At 44.0% G+C, this 27,314-nt stretch overlaps 1 protein-coding gene and 1 pseudogene across 1 annotated transcript in view; one reads left to right on the top strand and one right to left on the bottom strand.

Annotated features, from left to right (window-relative positions):
* The window catches only part of Sesn1 (sestrin 1), a 98,415-nt gene that overhangs the window by 31,986 nt on the left and 39,115 nt on the right, over positions 1-27,314 (top strand). The window lies entirely within an intron of this gene.
* On the bottom strand, positions 6,080-7,503 carry LOC114707520 (annotated as a pseudogene).

Here is a 27,314-nt window from a genome sequence, read left to right as displayed (position 1 = left end):
CATTAAAAGCAAAACTAGTGATTATTATTGGACTGGCAGCTATCATATTTCTATGAAACTTTTTTTTGCTTGTTTGACTGTATTAAGCAGTCTGATTGGCATCTAGGAGTCATTCAGCTGCCTTTGTTTTTTATGCCTTAAAGTTAAAATTAATTTTTTTAAAAGTAAATTTGTAGGAAATGGTTCCTCAGGTTGGCTAAGATGTTAAGAAGTTGTTGTCTGTAAATTTTGTGTATATATAGTGGTACATATGGAGGGAGATACATGAATATTGGGAACCGGAGTTTGATCTTTCCTCAAGTACAGCGTACTTGACATTTTGGTATGTGTTATCTCACAGAGCAGAAGTCGTACTCCAGCTAAGTTTCCTTTCTCACGTGTCCGCCCCTGACACTTTTTAAGGGCAAGAGACTTGACAATGTGCAGCCTTTTAATGTAGAGTTTTGCTGACGTTATTTTCTGTTCTTGTACTTGCCAAGAGTTGCTGACAACTTCAAAGCTATCACATGAGTGACTACAGTTGCCTAGATTGTTTGATGATTTTGGACAAATGTGGATCAGGATTTCCTGTCATTTTTCTTCCTCCTCTGGGACTGTGTAGCCTCTATCTCTGAGCAATTGTACACTTGAAAAAAAAACAAAGCAAGGCCACTGACTTCAGTCACCTTTACTTATGTGCCAGACGAAATGCTCCTTCTCTTACTTGTGAGCTGTTCTTGGTGTCTGGACAGTTGCAGCAAGAAGAGGGGATGCTGGGCTCTTAGAGATTTTTCTGAGCTAAACTCACCGCTGTTCTCATCACAGCCAGTCCCAGCCTGCTTTTGGCTGAAGCATTTTTCTAGGATCCATGTGATAAAGTAGATTATTCTCAAAAGAATCCATATGGGCCCAGAGCCTAGAATCCGTTCCTGGGTTATCTGTGTTGGGCAGGGGTGGAGTGGGGCACAGGGGATATACATATGATGAATTTGTAAATGGGAGTCAAAGGGAGTCGTGTTGAGAAGAAGGCATTCTGTTTAAAGGGATTGTAGTCAGTTGCTGGTGACGGGGCTAGTCCTTGCCACTGTTTAAATACTAGGAGTGCCTGCATGACAGTCTGGGTCAAACAATAAATATCTATGCTCCAGAAGATAAATGTGGACTTCTGAGGAGAAGCAAGAGTCTTGAATAAAGTAGACTTCCTTTGGAACTAATTGGGACTTGGTTGAGTTCTTCTGTGAGGAATGTGTTCCACTGCAAATGTCAGGGGGAGGAGCTACAGCCTGTGTGGTAAAGGGATAGGTGCTGTGGAGCAATCCTTTCCTATACTGTGACTGTGCTTTACTCTCATTGGTTAATAAGAAGCTGACAGACTGGTAGCTGGGCAGGAAGTTAGGTGGGAAAGCCAAACAGAATGATGCAGAGAAGGAGGGCAGATCAGGAGAAAGGACAGGTAAAGCCATGGGCCACGTGGTAATACATAAATTAATAGAAATGGGTTAATTTAAATGTAAGAGTTAGCTAGTAACAAGCCTGAGCTATCAGCCGATCATTTATAATTCATATTCAGCCTCTGAGTTGGTTATTGGGACCAGGTAGTTGGAATAGGAAACATCTGTTTACAGATAGGGGTCTTCTTTTCAAGAAGTCTTAATTTAGATATATGCTAATGGCTGTAACGATGTTTTACTATCCTCAGGTTTAAAAAAAAAAATGCTTGTTATATTTTCAAAATTCACTGTATTTATTTCTATTTATGAGTATCAAAGTACACTGAAAATATCAGCTTGAAACAGTTGGGGTTGAAGTCAGAATCTTACCTGGGGCTAAAATCTCTGAAGGGTAGCCACACTGGAAATTTGCTTCCAAAAATAACTCACGTGAGCACTGGAAGAGGGTTCAGTTCTTCACGGATAGAGTCTCTTTATGGTACTCAAGCAGGCCTACCCCAAAACACTCGCCTACAAAAACATGTGCAGGGGAAGGGGAGTCGGTGGAGGTAAGAACCAGACAGAAGTGCAGTTGTGTGCTATGACCTGATTTTAGAGTGACGTGCTGTTTTTGTCGTATTCCGTTGTCCACACAACTCTGATACAGTTTGGAAGGATGTGGTGTTAGGAGGTTAGGAGGCAAGAATCACTGGGAGGAATCTCGGAGGCTGCCTGTGTTCCAGGTGGAGAGAAAGCAAAGCTGTGCTAGCCATCATCCATTTGTATCTCCTCAGCCGGAACTGGGTAACATGGCCTCTCAAAAGATGTCAGCAGTCAAGTATTTAACTTTTGTAGCGTCTGTAGCAGGCATGAGAAGAGAGTTGGAAATGGAGTTTGGGTTGGCATGTTGTCCATCCTCTGCCACTCCCAGACATGATGGTGGTGAGTACAGCTGTCTTCCTGCAGTGCCCAGGACAGAACTCAGGGCATTGTGTGCCCTGGGCAAACACTGTGACTGCGCCACCTTCCGGACCTCTGATGAGATCGCTTTCAATTTTCCTAGATCCTCAGTACTAACAGTTAGCTCGCTACCAGGAGACTTCACCCATAATTAAAGGAATTAAGGAACCCTGGAAAATGTTTTCTTTTCTTCTTTTTAGACAAGGCTTTGCTAAATAGTTTAAACTGGCCTTAAACTTGAGATCCTTCCTCCAGGAATACTAGAGCAAACCAGGGAGATTAGATGCTGTAAATAAACTGAAATATGGGAGGTAAAGACCAGAGTTCTCCTCACTTGCTGCTCTATCCCCAAAGATGAGCAGGAGGAGGTAGAGAGAGTCCTTCATAACTCTTGGCAGGTAGAATCAAGCCTCAGAACCCAGCATGAGCAGGAGTCCTGCTTCAGAAATGTGTCCAGACAGAACCCGGATCTTGTTCCATAATATGTTAGAACAGTAATCTGTTCTTGGAGAAATTAATGCAGTTTGGATGTAGCACACACTCACAAATTTAGCTGTCAACTTGGCCTGAAAGCCAGGAAGACCTTTTCAAGCATAATGACAGAGAAGAAACCTTTACCAGAAAACTTAATTTGAATTGCAGTAAAGGTTTTTTTTGTTTGTTTGTTTGTTTTTGAGACAGGGTTTCTCTGTGTAGTTTGGGTGCCTGTCCTAGAACTCATTCTGTAGACCAGGCTGACCTCGAACTCACAGAGATCCACCTTCCTCTGCCTCCCGAGTGCTGGGATTAAAGGCGTGTACCACTGCGGTCTGGCTGATTGCAGTAAAGTTAAATTCACACAAATGCAATACAAACTACAGGTGGAAAAATGTTTTACATATGGAGCAAGTTAACATCCCTACTGAATTAAAAACTCTAGTCAGCAAAATGGCTTAGCCTGAAAAAAGAGGAGTTTGCTGTGTAAGCCTGCAACCCGGTCCAGTTCCGGAACCACCTGCAGGCGGGAGGAGAGAGCCCCTCCAGGGCCACTCACTGACCTGTGCATGCTCCGTGGCACTTCTTTCACTAAGGAGCCCTTCAGTAGTAACTGCATTTCTGCGTTTAAGGAAGTTTTTGTTTATCATTGGTCTAAATAACCAGAAGAAAATTCAGGCAACAATCACTTAGAACTATATGTAAACAACCTTGTTCATATCCCCCCCCCCATGAAGAAAAAGAGAAAACAGATAGTTTATAAGTTCTCTGGGGGCAGAAATGCCTACCTAGTTCTGTTCAACACATCTCAGTTCTTTTTCTTTTTTTTTTATGCAGATGAGCTTTTCCTATATGTGTGTATTTGCACAGCATGTATGCCTGGTGCTTATGGAGGGCAGAAGATGGCATTGGATTCCCTGAAACTGTAGTTACAGGCGGTATGAGCTGACCCAGGTCCTCTACAAGGGCAGCAAGTGCTCTTAACTACCCGGCCATCTCCCCAGCTCTGTGTCAGTTCTTACTAAGTCAGCAGTATGACTCACCATATTAGGTCAACAATAAATGCTTGTTGAGTGGACCAACAGGTAAATGGTGTGCCCCCCTCAGACCTGTGCTGATGGTAACAGTGCTTCCATAGGATAGTTTGCCTCTAAGTTCAACACTGATGACTGGAGAACAGTGTAGCATCAAAACTTTATATAAGGTTTATGTCACTAAAATATTTTCAGAGCTTTTGGAATACTTGGAGATAGCATGGTCATAATATTAAAGAGTGGACTAGGAATGTATTGTTTGTTTCTGCTCTTTTGGGGGGCCTACCACCCAGCTCCCAAATAAATCACACACAGAGGCTTTTTCTTAGTTATAAATGCACACCCTAGCTTGGCTTATTTCTAGCCAGCTTTCCTTAAATCATCCTGTCCACCTTTGGCCTCAGGGGCTTCCATCTTTCTCTATTCGTGTACACCTTTTCTCTGCTTCTTACTCCGTGTCTGGCTGTGTAGCTGGGAGGCTGGCCTCTGGAGTCTTCCTTCCTCTCTCATTCCTTCTTTTTCCTCTCAGATTTCTCCTTCTGTATCTTCTCTCTGCCTGCCAGCCCCGCCTATCCTTTCTCCTGCCTTGCTATTGGCCGTTCAGCTCTTCATTAGACCATCAGGTAGTTTAGAAAGGCACAGAACACAGCTTCACAGAGTTAAACAAATGCAACATAAACGAAAGTAACACACCTTCACATAATAGTCCCCAACAGGGATGGAGCTTGGTTGGAAGAGAGCTCATCTGGCGTGGACAGAGCCTGGGTTCCATCCTTGTCACCTCATCTAACCAGGGCTAGTAGTGCACATCTGTCACCTCCACACTTCTACTCCAGCGGTACAAACGGGGATCAGAAAGTCAAGGTCATTCATGGCTTCATAGTGAGTTTAAGGTCAACCAGGGTTTCATGAAATCCTGTCTCAAAAACCTGTAATAGTGAGAGTATGAAAGAATACCTTCATTTTTAGTAACATTGAAAGTAGATAAATAATAATTATATTGAAAAACGAAGGCTTGATAGACAACTGAAAGTGATGTTTAATATCAGCTTTGCAAAAATATGCATTAAAAGAACCCGAGGGGCTAAGGAATGGCTTAGACCATAAATGTCTGCCACATGAGCATGAGGACCAGAGCTTGGATTCTTGAGCGCCCATGTACAAAGCAAGAATGGGCCTGAGGATTGGTGAGCTAGGATCAGGGGAGCCATTCAGGAAGACTTGATAAGGACCCCTAGCCTACCTGTGCTCACATACAAGAGAAAAGAACTGAAAGGAAACATTGCCTGGGTCAGCAGTGGCTTCTCTGAGTAGGCTTAGGAACAATTGTGGCTACTTTGTGTTTATGTTGATAGAGTTTATACTCTCTTGAAGCAAAACATGGTTTGATATTAACAGAAATTCTCCTAAAACGTCCTCGGTGTTTTGGGGATTCATAGGTGGACACTTCTTTATCCGCTCATTTGTGGGCAGCTGTAAGTACTGAGATGTTCTGTACCCACGAGGCTATAATAGAATGGGAAGCACGCCTCTGTTCGTAGATTCTGTTCTTGTGGATTGCACTTGCCTATTTGGCTTAGTTTAAAATACCTCTCTGTGATCCAGACAGCGAGGCCGTGACCTGTGGGCTGGACACTGTAGTGGCCTCTCTTCACACTGCAAAGTGTGGGGGCCAGACTTCTCCAAAAGCCAGCTTAATCGGGAGCTGGTGAAGGGTTTCACTGTGACTGTTCAGGTCTTTTTTGGGGGACGAGTTTTTATCCTTGACCCAGCTGACTTTCCATATGGTTAAACCATGTCCTGCTTCCAACCGCAGCACCTCACCAGGAAGCTGAGATTTCAAGATGCCTTGATGCTTTGAAGAAGGGAGTGATGCCAATTATGTTGTGGCGTTGGCCCTTTAGCAACCCGACCGAGTAAAAGACTCAGCCACTGGGCCGTAAAACATAAACTACTTGATTCCCCCTCAGCCCAGGCTGGGTACTGTCTGATCCTGCACACCTCTACTTGGTCATTATTTTGGTTATTTGTTTATGGAACTAAAAGAAAAACATGTTATAAGGGGGCTTTATTTGGTTTTTTTTTTTCTAAATAAAAAAAATCACGTGATCTAGTGACAGAGACTTCGTAGGCTTGCCTCCCCATCTGTGTGGCCACCTGACATGTCCCATCAGGCACTTAGACGGGAGCCATGGGGCTCTTTCAGTGAACACATCATTGTCAATGCCCAGGATGGAAAGGGTATTTGGGAGACTCAAGGACCTCCACCAAAGCTGACTGGGAAGTTGGAGACACCAAGTTTTTACTGAGTACTGAAGCTTCTTCAAGCAAACTACTGTCCATTATGGCTCAGCAGTCGGTTCTGCTGTAGACTCCCAGCTGTCCCCAGCACAAGGGAGACTTTCAAATGCACATTCCTGCCCCCACCCTGAGAGGAGGTCTTCCACAGACTTGGCACTGATGAGGGTTCTCTCCTGAGTGAACTACCAGATGTTTTCAGGGGCTGGACTGCTTAGCAAAGGCTTGGCCACGTCCCTGGGCCTCACAGAGGAAAGGCTTCTCGCCCGTGTGGATGTGATGGTGGTTCTTCAGGTTTGCAGCTGTGGTGAACTACTTACCACACGCACGGCACATCGGGATTTCTCCCCGTGTGTGTCCTCATGTGCACCGTCAGCTTCTGCAGCGCGTAGGAGCTTCACCCACAGCTTCTGCAGGGCAGATAAAGGCGTGCTTATTTCCGGTGCTACTTGGAGTGACTGTGTGGTCTAGCCTTCACTTGAGCTTCTATTCCACTCGGGAAGGGGCCCTCGGTCTGTGGGCTGCCCCTTACCAGAGCCAAGGCAGACGTTTTCTCCATTGCTGCTGGGTTTTATTGTTTGCCAGTTACATATGAATAGCAGCAATTAAATGTCCAGGGGCCAATTCCTGAGCCCAGAGGAACCATGGAATACTACTCTCTGCTCTCACCAAAGAGGAAGTCATTTCTGAATCCTCTGGCTCATCCTGGGCAAACATTAGTGCTCATGCAAACCCAGACCTGCCCTTGTTGTGTTAAGAGTCAAAGAAGTGCTGTCACTTGGCTGTAGATCTTGCAACAAGGTAGGCGACTGGAGTGGACAAGACCCCTGGGGACTTACGCACACTCCGAGCCTTTGTCTCTTCTCCGTCTGGGTCACTTTCATCTGAGGGCTCCTCCAAACAGCTGAAGACGGGACCTCCTTGGAGGAATGAGTAACCTAATTCTGAAGCCTCGGTCACTGAAAGGAGGGATAAGCAAGTCATGTCTTTAGTTTCCGATTCCACTAGCCCTTGTCCCAGGCGTGTGAAGGTATTCTGAACCAACTGAACCAAGAGCTCTGGCTTGGAATCTCACTCATCTGATAACATCGATTCTGCTTCCGAAATCCTGTAGTTGTTCCAGGGACAGGTTCCAATCCAATTCAGTCGACGACACCTTCCTGTTACATTCATAGCCTTTTAATAAACATGCTTTTCCTGTAAGATGTTGAACTGAGTTGCTAATCAGTTTAACTCCCAGTCCAGGGCAGCTGGCTCTGTCAGTCAGTCCTGAATTCCGTCCACACCTATCATATTCATAAGGGACGTTTTCCTGCCCCTCCCCACCTTTGTGGCTTAACTTTAGAAATTGAATTGGGAAATATTACCTCTTTTTATTTTTTTAAGGATTATATAAGATTGATGTTCATTCCTCTTTAATAAAATTACAGTGAACCCATCTGGACTTGAAGAGTTCTTATGAAAGAATTAAAAAAAAAATCACAACTTCGATTTCCTTAATAGTCATTGACTTTGTGCTGGTTGGTTTTTGTCAACTGGACACTAACTAGAGTCACCTGAGAACAGGGCACCTCAATTTAGGAAGTGTCTCCATCAGACTGGACTGTGAGCTGAGCGTGTCTCTGGGGCATTTTCTTGGTTAATGGTTGATGTGGGAGGGGGCCAGCCCACTGTGGGTGGTGCTTACCCTAGCCAGGTGGTCCTGGGAAGTATAAGAAAAGTAGCTGAATGTGAGCCTGAGAACTAGCCAGGAAGCCTCGTTCCTCTGTGGCCTCTGCTTGAGCTCCTGCCTCCAGGTTCCTGCCCTGACTTACCTCAGTGATGGAGCGTGAGAGGGAGGTGTTAGCCAATTAAACCTTTCCTCCCCAGCTGCTCTGTCACAGCAGTGGAGGAGCAGCCTGACTGCTTCCGGTTGTCTGTTTCTAAAGACGCTGATATGGAGGCACCAAAAAGGAAGGTGACAGCCCCACGTGACAGAGCACAGCTCGCCTGCTGCAGACTTCACAGGGGTCACAGGAGGAGCAAGGATCAGGCCCTTTACCCTGAGAGCCACCTGCTCCCCCTCAGCTACCAGGCACCAGCTAATGTTGATCCTCGTTCTTTTTGGTCTGAGGCAGTGAGGACCCAGCCTCGAGGCCCGCTGGGAGTTGCATATATTTCATTTCTGACCCAGCCTCGAGGCCCGCTAAGATCCTCCCAAGAGACCTGTTGGATTCCAGTACAGCCTTCCCCACAGACCCCAAGCCGCACTTTCCCACCTGATTCTAAGGGGATGTTTGGGATGAAGGCTTTTGGGGGGAGCTGGCTGTACCTGCTCCCGGCTCAATGTCAGATGGCTCCTATTGGCTGGAAACCGCAAACTGCTACTGCCTGTGTTTAAGGCATGGTCCCCAGGGGGCGCTGTTTCCTGAGTTTGGGTGGGAATTGACCCAGCTTGTCTTATTTTCAGACTTCGGGACATTGCACAGACACTCGTGTGCACACACACACACTTTTTTGTTTCCTTTTGAAGATCCAGCACTTGATTTTACTGCGTTTTCTCTTGTTTCTGCTTCCGACTCTGATTGCTCATGATTTTTTTTTCTTCGTCTTGCGCCTTGGTCCACATTGCTTTTTCTTGAGGCTTGTGGAGTAGAACTTTGGATTTTCTTCTTACATTTTCTTTTATCTGGCATGTGCATGTAGCTGTGAGTTCCCTTCTGCTCTCACTGCGCCACACAGATGTCGCTGTGTTTCCATTTTTGTTCAGTTTGTGTGTTTTTACAATTTCTCTCAATACTTCCTATTTTACCCACAACAATATTTATAAGTGCAGTTACTAGCTGCCAGAAGAATCCACGTTCCATTTCCCTGTTGTCTGTTATGTGTTTCGAGTTTCGTTTGTTCTGATAGGTTTTACTGCCTTCAAGATTGTTCAGGGCTGAGGCGCTTGACCTCCATCAGGTCCTTTGCCCGCTCTCGGGGTCATTTGAAATGTCACCTCTGCATCCTGCCGGTGTCACACAGACAGTGACAGCAGCTCATTCTGGTCAGTTTCTCGACATGATCGAGGACATGGTTGGGAAGAACGTGTGTTGGTCGAGAAGCATCTTGGTTGCTGTATTCGTGTCTCGTTCCTCGTGTTCAGAGCTCACTCCTTCAGTCTTCCATTCGTTTAACAATGTCATTTAGACACCAGGTACAGGTGGCATCCCCAGCCCAGGAGGCAGAGGCAGGTGATCTGTGAGTTCGAGGCCAGCCTGGTCTACAGAGCGAGATCCAGGACAGCTAAGGCTACACAGAGATCCTGTCTCAAAAAACATAAAAACCTAAATCTGTCATGTAGTCACTCTCTTCAAGTAGATCTGCTGGGAAGGATTTGTGTTTCATTTTTGTTCACCCATAAATCTGAGAATGTTTGTTTTATTATCCTTGAAGGATATTTTCACGGGATATAGACTCATGGGTTAACAAAATTATTTTCTTCAGCACTTGAGAGCTGAACAACTTCCTTCCGACCTCTGGGCTTATGCGCTGGTGCCTCTGAGTGATAAGGTGTCATTTCCTTCACCGCCTTTAAGATGTTGTTCCAAAAGTGCTGGCACATCTTTGTGTCGGATTTATTCTGACAGTTTAGAGTTCACCCTAGATTTCAATTGGGACTGTCTTTGCTCTGTTTGGGAAGTGTTCAGCCATCTCTTCAGGTGTTCTCAACCCTGGCATCTTCTGGAATTCTGATGACAGGAATGTTAAATTTTGTGATGGTGTTGTGGGTGCCTGGGGTGTTGCTCATTGGTTTTTATCTTGTTGTTGCTTTCTTTCTGTTGCTAGAAAGTTCTGCTGATTTATCTCCCAGTCCACTGTGCTACCTCAATCTGTTGTTGAGCATATCCATTTACATCGTCTGTGTCTCTGCTGGGCTTTATTTCTTCCAAGTCTTTGAACATACTTCCTAGTGTATTTTCCTGATGGCTTCTTTAAAATACTTCCAACATCTATATTGTATGTCCACTGTCATATAAAATATATCTTATGCAGCAGACAGCACCTGTATTGTGTGTCCACTGTCATATAAAATATATCTTATGCAGCAGACAGCATCTATATTATGCGTCCACTGGCTTATCATGTATATCTTATGCAGCAGACCACATCTGTATTGTGTGCCTACTGGCATATAAAATATATCTTGTGCAGCAGACCACATCTGTATTGTGTGTCCACTGGCATATAATGTATATCTTAGGCACCAGGATTCCTCCCCCCACCCAGTTTTTCAGTGGCACTTAATACAAAGCTAGAAATACTTATAATAATTTCAGTATTCTAATAGCTGAATACATCTGTATTTGAAATTCATATTATAATTTTCTGTTGATGCTGTACCTGTTTGATGTTAATGTGGGAAACTTTGGATCTGGTTTAAGTATTTTGTTGTAGTTGGCTATTATTCTGACACCTCTCCAGCAGGAGAAGAGGCTATTACCTTGTTTTTGCAAGAAAAGGCAGAAGTTCTGGTTTCTGGTTTGGCCTGTGTGTGTTGGGGAACTCTTGCTTTCTCTGGACAAGGGTGCAAGTTTCAGCTCTCTGATGGGCTCTTGGTGATGCCTCCTTGTCTAGAAGACACCAGCGTGCCTTTTTACTGTTCCCAAGACGTCACAGGGTAGGGGTGGCCTCATCACCATGGTCAAAAGTCCTGACTCTGCCTAGGTCTTTCTGCCACCAGCGTTCAGACAGGAGTGTGAGGGATGGTCATTGCTTCTGGGTGCACGTGGAAGGCCAGCTTCCTGTGTGGTCTGTGCCACTGCTAACAGTCGGGGATGAAGACTGCCATTGCCCTACAAGAATGAAAATCCAGCCTCTGGCTGGGGTTGGGAGCGCTTGTTACTTCTGAGTAGGAGTGGAAGTTTGCATCCCCACTTAGCCTTTGCTGGTTTGGGTGTGGGTAGGGCACAGCTGTTTTTGTTAGTGTGGTGGTGGGGAAGGCATTTCACCTCAGGAGAGTGACTTGTGTCTAAGAATGCTCTGTCTTGCTAGGCTATTCCCTTCCTAGCCCTTTGGATAGAGAAGGCAAGCTTTTATATTTATTTTCTAGAATGACTTCTCTAAATATTCTTATTAAAAAAAAAAAAAACTTTGCAAGTAGATTTTTTTTTTTTTTTTTTTTTTTTTTTTTTTTTTTTGCTTTTGGCTTTTGTTTTTTGAGACAGGGTCTCACTATGTAGGCCTGGCTGTCCTGGTACTCACTGTGTAGACCAGGCTAGCCTCAAACTCACAGAGATCCACCTGCCTCTGCCTCCCAAGTGCTGAGATTAAAAGTGTGCACCACTGCACCCAGGTTCCAGTGGACATTAATGTGAATCTCTATATTCTCTCAGCTGTCTGTGGCAGGCAAACAGACAAGGCAAATGCTTGCAGCTGTCTGACCTTCCAGGCTTCTCGGTTGCTGTCTGTGTGTTTAATAACATGTAGCTTAGGTATCAGAAATCCTCATTTTTACTGGTACTTAGCACAAAACTAGAAACACTTAAATATTCATCTGTATTCTAAATCCATACAGTTACTAGATTCCAAAAGGCTTGCATAGGCTTTTGAGTATAGAACGTAATATGCTTGGAAAATTAGCTACTGCGTTCATTAATTATATCTGAAATTTTTCTTACTGTTGTTTGAAAAGTCATTTCTCAATGCTATCTTAGGGTAATCTTAAAGAAGTTTAATATTTAAGAAATTATGATATGGTTTAATTCTAGGATTCTGATTTAAGTAATCAATTCTGCACTAATCTATATATTCTTAGATTCTGCACACTTAGTAAAACATTTGAAATCATTCATGTGTTGAAGACGGACCCTGTCATTCCCACAACCTTAGGAATTTTAGCATTGTTCTGGAAACTTCTGCCCTTGATTGCTTCAGAATCCTTCCTTGGCTTAAGAGTTCATAGCACAAGTCTTTGTATAAGTGGGTTTAGCAGATTAGCTGAGATCGTGTAGAGGAGAAATAGGAAAGAACTATGTGCCTTCAGTTGACAATGATGCATACTCTGCAAACTGAGAATACTCTGTTTAAAAATGTATTTGCCACCTAGAGGCTAACGGTGCATTTGTTCTCAAGGTGTTAAAATAAAATTGAGGAAGCGATACCAGTGACTCCTGCTTTAGTTTAATCACCATAGCAGAACACCTGATGTGATTTGCTGGAGTTGCTAAAGAGGCCTTAGATGTTTACCTAAAAAGTAACAGTGGTAAACCAAAATGATCGATTCATAACCATTTCCCCATGCTTAATAACTAAGTTGACAGAGAGATCAAAAGTCCAAATGTTACATAAAAGCTTTTTATCCCATCTCTACCTCTTCCTCTCCAACACTTACCCTCATACTTTTATTCATGAACTTAAGAAAAAAATCATAACAAGCTAAATTCTTTGGTGAAAGAAAGGGAATAAATAATTTTCATTTGAAGACCAGCAGTTCCAGAATCTCTAATCCCTGAACTGGAGTTTTCTTGCTCTAAAGATAATACTTGTATCAATAGGCCATGTGTTTCTGCTTAGCTGCTTTCCCAGGCTCGGTTCTTAAGTGAACTCAGTCATCCGGGTTCTGGCATGGCCGCCCTTTCACACGCACATGAGATTCTCCGCCACAGCCCTCAGTCTGTGGCTCAAATGTAACCCCTCAGCGGTGCTTTCCAATCTGCTTCCTTTGCAGATTGAAGAACACAGCCATTCACAGGACTAACTCATCTTCTGCATGAGCAAAACTCTCGTTAACATGGAAGAAAAATCAAGGTTTTTGAAAAAAGTGAATGAGTGTCAAAAATCAAAACAAAACAAAACCTCCTAATTGAAACTTTGTTTATTCATGAAAATATTTGTCTTGGGGTCGGCAAGCTTGACATCTGCAAATGTAAGTCATCTTTATATCATTTGATTAGTTAGGATTTTTAACACTAGTATAGGACTGTGACCCCTTGACATGCATTAGCTGTGCTTATTAAGGCAAAGCTCAATATTTCCTGACCCCACTCACCAAGAAGTCGTGAAGCAAGCCGGGCAGTGGTGGCGTACGCCTTTAATCCCAGCACTCGGGAGGCAGAGCCAGGCAGATCTCTGTGAGTTCAAGGCCAGCCTGGGCTATAGAGCAAGATCCAAGACAGGTACCAAAACTACACAGAGAAACCCTGTCTTGAAAAACAAAACAAAACAAAAGTCATGAGGCAGCTCTGTGATCCCCCAATTTCAACTTCTTCCCTTCAGTTACTTTATATTAAGCTAAATTTTGAACTGAAAATAGTAAATATAGTGGTGGCACTTGGACGTTAATATGACTTTCTGCCAAACTGAAGGAGAGTCGTCAGCTCTCTGGTGTGTTTGAACATGTACTTAGTCATGAGCTGCTGTGACTTCACAGCTCTCTGCAGCCTGCTTTACACGTCTGTACACACGTGTAAAGTAGGCAGCTCTTATCTTGGTCGCTGCCTCCCACCCTGTGTGAGTCCCCTGTTTGCTCTGCAGTGTTGAGCCTGTTGTTTTTCTGCTCTGACCCGGCTCTAGAGTTTTACACCTAAGGTAGACACGTTACTCACACATTAAACATAGGCAAACATTTGCTCTTGCTTATCAAAATTTTCTAATGTAGTGCTTAAGATATTTTTGATATAATTGTGTCCTGTGTCCCACTCAAGGAAGTGTCTGCCCTTGGTGAATATGAAATGAGAATCAATGCTGCTTTATTCCTTTTGGACTGAGTTCCTCCTTTTCCCACTGAGTAAACATCTCTCTGTGCTTTTCTTGTTGTTGCTTTGTTTTGGTTTTGCTTTTGGAGGTTATTGAGACAGCTTCTCCTGTAGCCCTGGAGATCCTGGAACTCACTCTGTAGACCAGGCTGGCCTGCCTCTGCCTCCTGCTGCTATTGAAGGCATGGTCACACCCAGCTCTTTGTTTCTCAACAAAGCCAATGACTTGAGCTAAAGCTAAAACAAGGTCATCTGTCCCAGTGAGACCTGACAAAACAGGGGCCTTGAACTTACTAAACAGTGGTTTGTCTCCAGTGCAGGACCCAGTACCCAAGATGAACTGTGTGTACATGTTGGTCCTACAAGTTTGCCTCTCATTTCAATCCATCTGTAGCTTACTGGCTGTCTTAATCCATTTTGCATTGCTCAAACAAAATACCTGAGACTGAATTACTAATATGGAGTGGTTTATTTAAGGGCAGGTGTATATCTCTAACACTTCCCAACATCACTAAACAAATTTATTTAGCTCACCATTCTGGTGACTGGAGAATCTAAGCAGGATGCTGGCCGAGTCCTGGCTGAGAAGTAGGCAGAGACCAGCAGAGCAGACCTGCCAAGGCATGGGTTCAAATAACAGGAGAGGGCAGCCCCCTCTTTAACAATTCTCTCCCTGATAGCTAACAGTTAGAGGAGACCTGGTTCACTCGAACAAAACAGTTTGAATCCACTCCTGGAGGTGGAGCCCCAGGACCTGACCACTTCTATTAGGTCAGCCTCCTAGAGGTTCCAGCTGTCACACTGGGCACCAGTCTCCCAGCAGTCAACCTCTGGAAACTAAGCCACGGCCAGACATAGCACTGGATCTCTCTTTACGAGACTCGTGGTCTTTTAACAGGAGATACAAATTAATCTGCTTATGAACCGTATCTGCCTCAACTGAATATGTAAAGGAAAAATAACTACATACCATTTTACCCTTGATTTCTGAGGGAGTATTTGGGTAATGAGTGTGTGTGTGTGTGTGTGTGTGTGTTTCCATTGTTTTTAAATAATAGCAATTCAGAAATGATATTTTTTAAAGTGGTTGTTTAATTCTAGTCAATTCTGATATTAGCTCTGATTCTGTACATGTTATCCAAATCCACCCAACTATATAGTCATTATATCGATGTTACATTTATGCATTTAACCTGTTTCTCAATATCATCATCTGTAGAGTGCTCCAAAATGCTAGTTTCAACCAGTTTATTTAATGACTAGGCTCTGAAATTCTATGATTACATCAGCTATTAACCGGATGTAGATGCATTGTTTAATCCAAAGGGGGTTTTACCATCATGGAGTCTTCAGAGACCCCTGTGAGTTAAGGTTGTCTTTCCTGTGCCTGTGCAGAGATGCTAATGGTGGAGAGTCAGGGTTTTAGAGCCTGATGGTGTTCTCTGTGCAAACCTTGTGTGTGTGCCCTACGTAAATCCAGTGTGAAAGGCTTGGGGGAGGTTGAGTGAGTGTGTGTGTGTGTGTGTGTGTGTGTGTGTGTGTGTGTGTGTGTGTTTTAGAACCTGGCTGGACAACATTTGAGCTAAAATTTTGGTTGGAAAAAGTACTCTTTTTTTTTTTTTTTCATCGCAGGCAATTTATTTTGTTCTATTCATTCACAGTTAATACAGAAAATACTTGGAAACATTTCCATATAATGTTTGACACAGAAATCATCAAATAGAAGTATACAATGTTGACAGGAGGCAGTACATTTATAATTTATAACCCCAAATGTATTTATAAATTAGAAATGGAAAGATCTACAAATGAAATTATGAAGGTTCACCAAAGTCATTTAATCTGTCAGTTTCTCATTCATTTTTATGTCTTAATAATATTCTATTGTATGAATAAGCCACATTTTATTTCTCTCCAGTATTTGATAGCTATTTGAGTTGTTTTAACTTTTTTACTATTAGCAACACACTGCTGTAAACTTTCATGTACATGTTTCATAGTGCACATTTTCAGTAGTTTGAGGATATATTCCTAAGGGTAGAATTGTTGAGTAACAGAGTAACAATGTTTTGCATTTTGACCAACCACCAAACTGTTTTGCCAAAGTGGCACACCATTTTACAATCTCACCAAATCCTTGTTTTTAAGGCTCTGATTTTTGTACAAAAGCATTCAATCATTCTGTCAGACCAAACCAGGAAAAGTAAGCTATAGTTCAGAGCTGTTCTATTCCATTTACTATGCAAAGCCATTCTTGGCGTTTGCAACTCTCAGCCCTTTTGAGTATTCTTGCAGTGTTCACCTTTTCCTCCACCACTTTTTTTTCTTCTTTTTTTCTGGTTTATTTCTATCTATTACAAATGTATAAAAAATCCTCCATCAACGCTGCTGTTAGCAGCAGAACCTTGAGAAATATACCTTTGGTTTGCCTCAGAAAAGGAACACATATTGCACTGTAAAGTTTATAAAATTGGCGCAAAACATTGTGATAATGTTACAATACCAGTTTTAAGAGTTCAATGACTAATGGGGAGCCGATGGGATACATGCAGAACTGTGAAAGCGATCTCACTTAGCCAGCTGTACACGTAGACTATAAATCTACATTCAGATCATTTCTGAACTAAGACTATCATCTCAGTTTATCTGTTGAGGTCAACCAGGAAACCCTAGAATATACCTTGATTTTTGCAAAAAACAAAATAAGGGGAGGGGTTTCTTCAGCATTTCAGTTCACGAGTAACAGTATCCTAACAGGTAAAGTGTTCTCTCACTGTCAACATAGAATGAACTGCTGCTGGAGGTCAACTTGGGTTTTAATTTGCATTAGCACTTACATGCATAGTAGTCCAAGTTGTTGACCTCATGACTTTAAAAAGTAACTCTAAAAAAGTAAAATGGCCCTTCTTGGAAGACTAAAGAAAGACATCCAGCCACAGTTGTAAAAAGTCTCATCAAAACAATATACCCTTTTATGAATTACGCCTCAATTAAAAAAAAAAAAGTAGCCCCAAATAAGAAGCAGCTCTGAAAAAGAAAATATAACTTAAGATATTTGAAAAAAACAAGGTGAATACAGGTTCAAAAATAATTAAGATACATTTTCTTAAGGCTACCTAGAATTAGGCTTTAAAGAATTCTACCATTTCAAGTTTACCACTAGTTACTAGATACCTATTTACAAACAAGATGTTCACTTTTTTTGTTCCTTTATCAAGAGAAAAATCTACCTTCAGACTATGAGGGTGGTGATGGGGAGGGACTAGAAAACAAGATTCAAACAATCCCATGCAAATATCACATTTTTCAAATGGAAGAACTCCAAACTGCACTAGAAGTTCCAATCACTAAGACACTTTCCATTGGAATGATTTAAGTACAACTACATGGCACCAAGGTTTAGGCCTAATATAGGCCTGACAACCAAGTCCTTGTTTTCTGGAAGAAAGGCCTCAAAAGTCCCACTCAATTCCACATAACAATACTTCAAAGATCAATTAGGTTTTCCTTTCCTTAATATTTTTGTTTTTGACTTCTAATCTTAAAGACTAGATTAAAACTTAGCTCATTTCCCAGAAGGCATTGCTTCCCTTTGCTCTATGAAAGAGTCCACCAAGACCTCTTCCTCAAAACCATCTAGGCCCCAGCCTCCAGCCTGTGCTTGTGATGCATCTTTCTCAACATCCTGAAAAGGTAATGTAGGTAAAATATGCTCATAAACATTAAAACTAATTGTTAGAAAGACGTAACTAGCTTTATAATTTAAGTTTTAAAGCATAAATACTTGCAGCTTGATCTGCACTGACAATGATTGTCGAAGCCTAGAACTCAACATTTACAAATTCTCATTCACACACACAAAACATATTATTATCACACAACTTGTGTCTTGAGAGAATCTTCTGCTTTTTAAATCTTTGGCCTCCCAGTCAATCCCAAGTTCTTACTCTTTAAGTAAGAAAAAGTAAAGCAATATTGTGTGTCATAGTTGTAAGTTGCATGACTCATAAATGAAGTGAACTGTTTTCTGGACTCGAGCTCATCAGGGAGAGAAAGATTGGGGTTTGTGTTAGGGCTTAGAATGTGAGAAGGGCCCTCGTAGGCTCCTAGATTTGAATGCTTGTCACCAGAGAGTGGCACTACTTGAGAGGATTAGGGGTGTGGTCTTGTTGGAGGAAGTGTGTCCCTGGGGGTGGGCTTTGAGATTTCAAAAGCCCCTGCCAAGGCCAGAGTGTGTCTGTCTGTCTGTCTGTCTGTCTGTCTGTCTGTCTGTCTCTCTCTCTCTCTCTCTCTCTCTCTCTCTCTCTTTCTGCCTGTGGATCAGGATGGAGAACTCTCAGCTCCATCTCCAGAACCATGTCTGCCTGCACGCTGCCATGCTCCCCGCCATGATGACAATGGACTGAACTCAGAAACTGTAAGCCAGCCCCAGTTAAATAGTTTCTTTCTTAAGAGCTGCCTTGGCTGTGGTATCTCTTCACAGCAATAGAACCCTGGCTAAGACAGAATGTTTCCTGCATTTATGGGGAGGGGCGCTGTGTGGAGTGTTATGGGGAGGGGCGCTGTGGGGAGTGTTATGGGGAGGGGCGCTGTGGGAGTGTTATGGGGAGGGGCGCTGTGTGGAGTGTTATGGGGAGGGGGCGCTGTGTGGAGTGTTATGGGGAGGGGGCGCTGTGGGGAGTGTTATGGGGGGGAGGGGGCGCTGTGGGGAAAAGACAAAAGTCAGTAGGTTTTTTTGACTCAGGTGCTAAACCAAGGCCAAAGAAAGCCTCAGCGTCTCCAAGCCTGTTGCGAACAGGGATGGGCACTGTGCCTCTTTTCTGGATTTGTGATTGTCTTATTTCATAATAATTATCTTAAGAGCATTTTTATTAAGTTGGAGAACTGTAAGTGAATGGACAATAATGACAGAAAAGCTGAGAGTTCAACTGGGAACAACGGTGACCACCACTCAGTTGCGATGTGGTCACCCTTCCCCAGGTACTCATCCTCAGCGAGTTGCTCGAAAGTTCCCACGGGCTTCTCGTGAAGAGTCACAACCACAACCTCAGGGGAAATGCATAATGTCATCGTGCTCACGACGCTTGTCACAGCCAGACTAGTTCATACATTCACTTTTCCCCAGACCTAAGATACCACAAACCGAACCCTGCACGGCAGCTGGTGCCCACCCCACCCCCCCACCCCCCCCACCCGCGTGGGCCACACCCCCGTGGAGCCACAGTCTGATGCAGCACTGTCTCATCTTAGACGACACAAGATACAGTCTGAAGTTCAAGTGCATGTGTTCCTTCTCCCGCTGAACTGGTTTCCTCACTCCAGCAAAATGGAAGCCGACCTAAAGCAGCCGAAAATGACTTTAACTGTGTGAAGTTGCCGAACTACAGAGCTGATAGGAAAAAACTGCCGTGTGGAGTCTGTCTCCACAGTTTCTTTCCCTTTTGTGTGTGTAGGTCAGGGGTGAGGGTGTGGTGTATGCTCGGGCACACACACACACACACACACACACACACACACACACACACACACACACACCAATGCGCCAGAGGAGGACATCAGGTGTCCTGCCCTGTCCCTTCCACTCCATTCCCCCAGGATGGGCTCTCTCACTGGCCTGGAGCTGGCCTGGTAGCCAGCAAGCCCTGGAATTTCTCCTGTCTCCCCGCTCCCCAACACTAGGTAGGAATCTGTACCTGAATATTCTCTTTGGGGGCTGAGGATTTGAACTCAGGTCTTCAGGCTTGCATAGCAGTCACTGTCAGCAGTCTAGCAATGCCTGGGGGGCGGGGCGTGGGAGATCAACTAAGCTTCTGAAATAGATTTTTACCTATTCTTTGAGACTGTCATGTGTACAGTACATTTTGATCATATCTACTCCCCCCCACACTTCCCTCACCCCTGTAATTCCAATAAGGTTCCCTTTCTTCCCATTCTGCAGACTCTCCAGTGAGTGCTAGGGGTGGGTAGAAATCTTGTGTGAGGTCTTGAATGGGAAGGAGTAGTGGGCAACGGGCAGCTTCTGAAGACCTGGACTTTAGCAATGCTAGGAAGGTCCGACAGTGACGACGGCAGTTGTTGGGCCAGAGGACCTGGTGCTTAGCAGTATGCTCCTCTGCTGGTGCTCAGGTGTGACATGGTGTGGTGGTTTGGAAGAAAATGGCCCCCACAGGGAGTGGCACTATTAGGAGGAAGCTTGTCACTGTGGGGCAGGCTTTGAGGTCCTTTTGCTCAAGCTTCCCTCAGTGTGACAATCAGTCAAGATGTAAGGACTGTCAGCCATGTTGATAATGGTCTGAACCTCTGAAATTGTAATTGAGCCACCCCAATTAAATGTTTCCTTTATAAGAGTTGCTGTGGTCATGGTGTCTCCTCACAGCAATAAAAACCCTAACTAAGACTCATGGTGTGAAGGGAAGAGGCCCCTGGAAAGTCCAGTAGACAGTGTGTGCTCCTTTGCTCTGGAGTCACAGCTCTGCCTGTGTCCACAGAGGTGTGTGCCCCCGCCCCCGCCTCCCCCCCTCCTCCCACCCATACCTAACTCAGGCTCTTCTACCACTCAGATGCCAGCTTCCTTCCATTCCTTATGTGCAGCCCCTCATTTCGATCCTGTGGAAAAATTCTGGACTCCAGATGTGTAGAGAACAAATTAACAGAACAAAACCCAGTCTGCACTTAAAGGAATGCCCGCCATGGTGCTCTGGAGTCAGGGTATCTTTTTAAATTATTGTTTTTTATTTAATCAAAATATATCATTTTCCCCTCCCTCTCCTCCTTCCAACTCCTCCCACGACCTGCCCTGTTGTTGGTTGTTTTTTACTCTTTTTATCTTTTGGCTTTTTACTCTTTTGAGGGCCCGCCACCCAGCTCCTAAATAAATCACACACAGAGTCTTATTCTTACTTGTAAATGCCCAGTCTTAGCTTGGCTTGTTTCTAGCCATTTTTTTTCTTAACTTAAAATATCCCATTTATCTTTTACCTTTTGGCTTTTGCCTATCTCAATTTCTGTCTGTCTTTTCTTTCCTTCTTATTCCATGTGTAGCTGTGTAGGTGCCTGGCCCCTGGAGTCCTCCTCCTTCTCTCACTCCTAGATCATCTCTTCCAAGATTTCTCCTTCTATTTATCCTCTCTGCCTGCCAGCCCTGCCTATCCTTTCTCTTGTCTTGCTATTGGCCAGTTCTTTATTAGACCATCAGGTGTTTTAGACAGGCACAGTAACACAGCTTCACAGAGTTAACAGTTGCAACATAAAAGAATGCAACCCTTCTTTGTATCATTAAAACGAATGTTCCAGAGCACAAACAAATGTAACACATCTTCAACTAATATTCTACAACACACCCCACTCCTCTCATATCTATGGCCTCTTTTTCATTAGTTATTATTGTTACATATAAATGCACAAGTAAATATCTAAATGCAACCTGCTGAGTCGTGTTAGCGTGCTTGCATGTAGGTTTTTAGGGCTATTGTTATTGGATAACCATTTAGGGGTCTCCTCTTGGGGAAGACTAACTATTGCTCTCTCAGCAGTCCTTAATTGCCTGTCGCTCTTCATCTAAGTATAGAGCCATATGAGATTAACCACATACACTTCGGCATGTCAGCTGATGCTTCCTTTTTCAGATGTTGTTTAAGCAGCCATAGTGCTCAGATTTTGTGGGTGCAACTTCCCTGTAATATCTAGAAGACACAAGCTTCTTTGTGTGTTTGGTTTTGTTTTTTGAGACAGGGTTTCTCTGTGTAGCTCTGGCTGCCCTAGAACTTACTCTGTAGACCAGGCTGGCCCCAAATTCACAGAGATCTGCCTACTTCTTCCTCCTGAGTGCTGGGATTAAAAATATGCACCACCACAGCCCAGCTAGAAGACACAATCTTGCTGCAGACTTCTTGGTCCTCTGGTTCTCAGAATCTTTCTGCCTCCTCTTCCCCAGTGCTCCATGAGCCTTAGGTGTAAGGGTTGTGTTGTGGATTTATCAGCTGGGCTGGGCATTTCATAGTCAGCTGTTCTTTGCATTGTGACTACTGGCTTCTCTCATTGTCTCTGTCTGCTGTAAAAAAGAAGCTTCTTTGATGAGGGGTGAGGGGTGAGGGCTACACCTATCTGTGAGTATAAGGGAAAGTATTTACTGACTTAGAAAAGTAGCAGTAGTACCTCACAAGTCACAGATGGTTGGCTAAGTTTACAGCATCAGACACTGTTTCCTTCCATTAAGAAGGCCTTGCATCTAATTAGACAGTTGTTGGTTACACTAAGACACAAGAGCCACTGTTGTGTCTTGAGTGATTTCTTGCCATGCTACTCTTGTAGATCACAGACATCACAACTGAGTAGGAATGTTGGTTGCTTCCCTCCCTTGGCAGCTTGTATATTGCTTTCTGGTACTATGAGAGCTAGTCCACAGGGAGGAGGCTGCCAGGTCAGATCTAGCTCAAGTTCTTCAAGTTTTATGTCCAAAGTACACAGTATCATCAGCAGTAGGAGCTTACCTTCAGCTTCTGGGAGGCAACCAAAGGCAACAGCAATAGTCTATATTCTTTGGGTAGTCTCTTGGACTCCCTTCACCAACAACTCAAAAGGGAGTTTCTCATGCCTTCATCATCTAATTAACCCTAATACATGAACACTTAACAGAAATATGTTGAGTGAATAGTGAAGGAAAAAATTGTAGTTTTGAGGCAGTTCATTTTCAGAGTTGAACTTCTAGGATAATGTGCACCATGGAGCCAGGCACAGTGGCATGTGCCTAGAAATTGGAAAGTAGAGATGTGGGGTGTGGGGAGTAGCAAGTGAGTGCAGCCTGGATTGCACAGTGAGACTAACCAAATGAGAAAAGGAGCAGAATGTATCTGTGAGCAGGTGAGTATGAAAGCTAGGTTAGGAATGCGGTGGCAGTGATACATCACCAAGTGAATGTGCTTGCCCTTCCCTCCCTAACACCATGGAAACAAGCCCAGTGGAAGGCTAGTGACAGGAAGGTGTGCAGCTGCAGTAAGAGTGAGAAGAAAGGAAACAGGAAAAGACCAGCGTCTTAGTTATGTTGTGAAGGGCACCATGGCCAAGGCAGCCCATAGAAAAGGAAACACTTAATTTGGGGCTTGTTTACAGCCTCGCAGGGTTAGTTCATTACCATCATGGTGGGAAGCATGGCAGCGGGCAGGCAGGCATGGTGCTGAGCAGTAAGTGAGAGCTTTACATCCTGATACTCAGGCAACAGGCAGAGAGAGAAAGAGAGAGGTCAAGTCTGAGATGGACTTTTCAAACCTCAAAGCCCCACCCAGTGGCACACTTCCTCCAACAAGGCCACACCTCCTAATCCTTCTCAAACAGTTTCACTCCCTAGTGACTACATCCCCAAATACATGAGTCTATAGGGATCATTCCCGTTGAAACCACCACAACTAAGACTGTTCAAATTGGGTGGAAAAAAAGAAAAGAAACTTGTTCAGAAAGTAAGTGGAGCTGGGATATGTAGCTCGGTGGTAAAATGCTTCCCAGAATGTGTGAGGTGTGGGGTTTGATCCTCAACACTGCCACCACCACTCTCTAAAAAAACAATGAACTTGAAGTTTTGTCTCTATTATTTAGGATATTAGACTGCCAGTGATAGAAAACCCTAGTGCAAGAGTTTCTCTGCCTCCCTCCCTCCCTCTCCCTCCCCTCCCTTCCTCCCCCTTCCTCTCTTTGTCTCTGTCTGTCTGTCTGTCTGTCTGTCTGTCTGTCTCTCTCTCTCTCTCTCTCTCTCTGTGTGTGTGTGTGTGTGTGTGTGTGTGTGTGTGTGTGTGTGTCTTGGCCATGTGTATGCACATGTGCACTTACCCTTGTGTATCCTTGAAAGTCCAAGTTAGACATCAGATGACACTCCTCTGCTCTTTACCCTGTTTTGAGACAGGGTCTCTCTACTGAGCTTGGACTTTGCCAGTTTGCTAGACTACCTGGGTGCTGACCCCCAGGGTCCCACGCTGGGGTTACAGACTTGTCTTCCCAGAGGTCATATTTACTGAGCACTAATGAGTCACTGAGTAGTTTATGTAACCCTGTGCCTCTCTTTGTATTGTCATCCCCCATTGTGTGGGTGGAGACATTAAGGCAAGGAGAGATTGGGTTTATCCTTGGACCTGGGCTGCTGAGTTCTAATGCTAATACTCTGAGCCATTCTACTTTGCTTCTGCTTCTTTATAAATGATTAACAGTGAAGTCCATCTGCAAGTCATTTTATTGCTGCCTGGAAACAGCTGGAATATGAGAGGCAATATTAAACAAATGCTTGTCTTTAACTTAATTATGAATTATATTTTCCTCATGTAGATGGCAATATGATAGTATAAAGTTGCCAAAATACTGGCTCTGTCACATAGAAACCTTCTTGTCTCTAGCAGACTGTCACCCTGTGTGTTCTTAGAACTACCCCATTAAGTCCACCACCTCAGTGTACAGATGACACACACCTAAGGCACACCGCAGTAAGTGTCCTGAGGTTGGACTCAGATCTCACTGCAGGTTCTGATGCCCCCTGCTTCACTGTGCTGCTGTAAGCTTGGAAGATAACTGCATAGTGATGCCATGACATGAAGAGCTGGATTTTAGCTGCAAGGGAGTAGCTACAATAAAAATAACCTTCTTTATAAACTGTCAAAACTGCCTTGAACAATGCCACGTTTGTCTGTATTTGTTTTAGTTTTAAAGTAAAAAGAAGGAAAACATTTTGGTGAAATAAATTTTCTTCTGACTGGTAATCAGTTCTTTAAAATTTATTCATTTTTTGTTAATGTGTCTGTGTGTATCTGAATGAGTTTATATGCACCACATGTGTGCAGATCCTTCATGGAGATTTGAGGCAACCAAAGGCAACAGCAGTAGTCTATATTCTTTGGGTAGTCTCTTGGACTCCCTTCACCAACAACTCAAAAGGGAGTTTCTCATGCCTTCATCATCTAATTATCCCTAATACATGAACACTTAACAGAAATATGTTGAGTGAATAGTGAAGGAAAAAATTGTCAGTTTTGAGGCAGTTCATTTTCAGAGTTGAACTTCTAGGATAATGTGCCTCATGGAGCCAGGCACGCGCTCCATGCAATCCTCTAGTCTACTTTCCTTTTTATTTTGACTTGCTTGCTTAGTTATCTGTCCTCTTACCTGTCCATGTAACCTTAGGGAAAGTGAGCTACTACACCCCTGTTGTGATTGTACAGGCACCGCACCGTGTGCTAAGGGGTTCAGGGAGGGTTCAGTGGGGGGGGGGGGCCCTACTGCCCAGCCTTGTTCAAGGAGCTCAGACGACAGTGCAATTGTTCAGAGTTAAGTGCTGCAGCAGGTGAACTTGAGAAGGATCTAACTAACCCACAAAGAGGGGCGCGGAGTCCCCAAGATTGCCTTCTAACTAAGGCTGAAGTTGAGCAGTGAATAGTATTTCAGTGAAAAGCCTTGAAGTCAAGTGGGAAGAGGCTGTCCACAAATCTAGGAAGTGTCAGTCCATGGCTGGGCTACGTTCGGTGCGATGGAGATGAAGCTGGAGAGGGGGGACAGTAAGATTCACTACTCTCTCTTAGATGTGCACCAGTCTCCTTTGGACAGTCACTGCTTCGTCATTGTGACCTGCCATAGCTAATTCCTTTGGCTGGTGTTCTGAGCCCTACAACTAACCTTGGTCTCCACTGTACCCAGATGGGCCGAAGTGATCTCCTTCCTGGTCTTGAGTTCACCCAGCATCTTCTCTCCTCTGCACCTTTCCTCTCTGAGCCCTGCATTAATCTTTCACTTACCCATTGCCTAGTGCTTCCTCGTTACGCTTATGGTGGTTACCTTGATTGTGTGCTCCCTAGGATTGGGCCCTGGAGCTCCATTTTAAACCTGGTACTGGAAAGGTAACAGCAGGCCTGAAATCAGAACAAGCCTGCCTTTGGTTTGTACCTCTGCTGTGATCTCTTGTATGACATGTTTCTTCACGAGTGATACGAGAATAATGGGCTCTGTCTCACAAGGCTGTTATGAGATGTTGTGCAAGGTGCCCTGTGAAATTAATCTGTGCATCATGAAACTCTGCATTTCCTTTTTGTTCCATAGTTCCTATGTAGAGCCATGCTCATTAATGTGAATTGTTTTGGTTCCTCCAAATACTTAACATCTTGAAGATTCAGACATACTATTTCCTCTGTGATTTGTTTTTCATACAGTCAATAAGAAATTGAGTATTTTTATTCTTCCTCTGTCTTATCTATCTCAAATTTTCAGGTGGAAACATTCTGAGCAGTTGGAGTAGAACCTTTTGAGACACGAAGAAGTTCAGAGGCCTTGACTGCTGGTGTACTGGAGAGCTCCTTGTCCTACCCCAGTATACTCTGCATGCATAGAGAGGAGCGATAGTGATGTGCAGAATGCTAGTGCTCTGGGCAGAAAGCATTGGTCATGCCTTTGTGGGCGTTGATAACCCTACAAAATGTGTCTGATATTTTCCCAGAATCCATTCTTCTTATTCTTGTCATACTTCTCCTTGTGCCAGATTCTTGGGAGACTAGTTCCTAGCAATGGCTTTCTTGTCAGTCTCTGAGGGCTCAGAGCTAGGGGTCTTATCTTGCTCATGTTATTGCAGGACTGGAGACTAGAAAATTCGAGGTCATGAGCATATAAATTCGAGACTTGAGCATTAGGAAAGGGGGTGGCCCTGTTAAAAGCCTGTTGTATTTTTACCTGTCACTTGTGGGTAAGGGGGTGCTTAATGTTTTGAGGGTTGGGCACCTTAGACAAGCTTTGTACTGGTGAGCTGCATCTCCAGCCCTTGATTACCCTGACAGTCAGACCATCCGTACATCATCCGTCAGACGGAGTCCATCTCAGAACCACACCAAGAGGGCAGGAGGCTCCACAGAGCACAGTTTAGCCGGATGTCCTGCTGCGGTTTCTGCCAACTTGACACAACCTCAGCTTGTCAGTTAGCAGGGACTCTCACTGAGAAAATGCCTCCATCCAGTTGGCCTGCAGGCAAGTCTGTATAAAGTTACTGGCTAATGACCGATGTGGGAGGGCCAGTTCACTGGGTAGAACCACCCCTGAGCCTGTGGTACTGGGAAGTCTGGGAAAGTTCTGAACCTGATTCTGGAGAGCAGCAGTATGCACACTCCTCTGTGGTCTGCTTCAGTTTCTGCCTCCAAGGTTCTCGTTTGAGCTCCTGCCCTGACTTTCCTGATGATGGATTGTGATGTGGAAATGTAAGCCAAATGAACTCTTCCTGCTCAGGTTGCTTATGCGTGATGTTTATCATGGTGATAGAAGACAAACTCGGACAGATGCAAACTTACACGGCAGATAACTTGTATATTCTCCTGTCTCAGTAAGGAAAGCAGTAGAAAGCCCTGCTGGACTGGTGAAGGTAGTACATTTGGGCGGGCAGGAGGAGGGTGTCACATTTTGAAAATTAAAAG

Source organism: Peromyscus leucopus, chromosome 8a (genome assembly GCF_004664715.2).
Source record: "Peromyscus leucopus breed LL Stock chromosome 8a, UCI_PerLeu_2.1, whole genome shotgun sequence".
Lineage (NCBI taxonomy): Eukaryota > Metazoa > Chordata > Mammalia > Rodentia > Cricetidae > Peromyscus > Peromyscus leucopus.
This window is presented reverse-complemented; position numbering and strand designations above follow the sequence as displayed.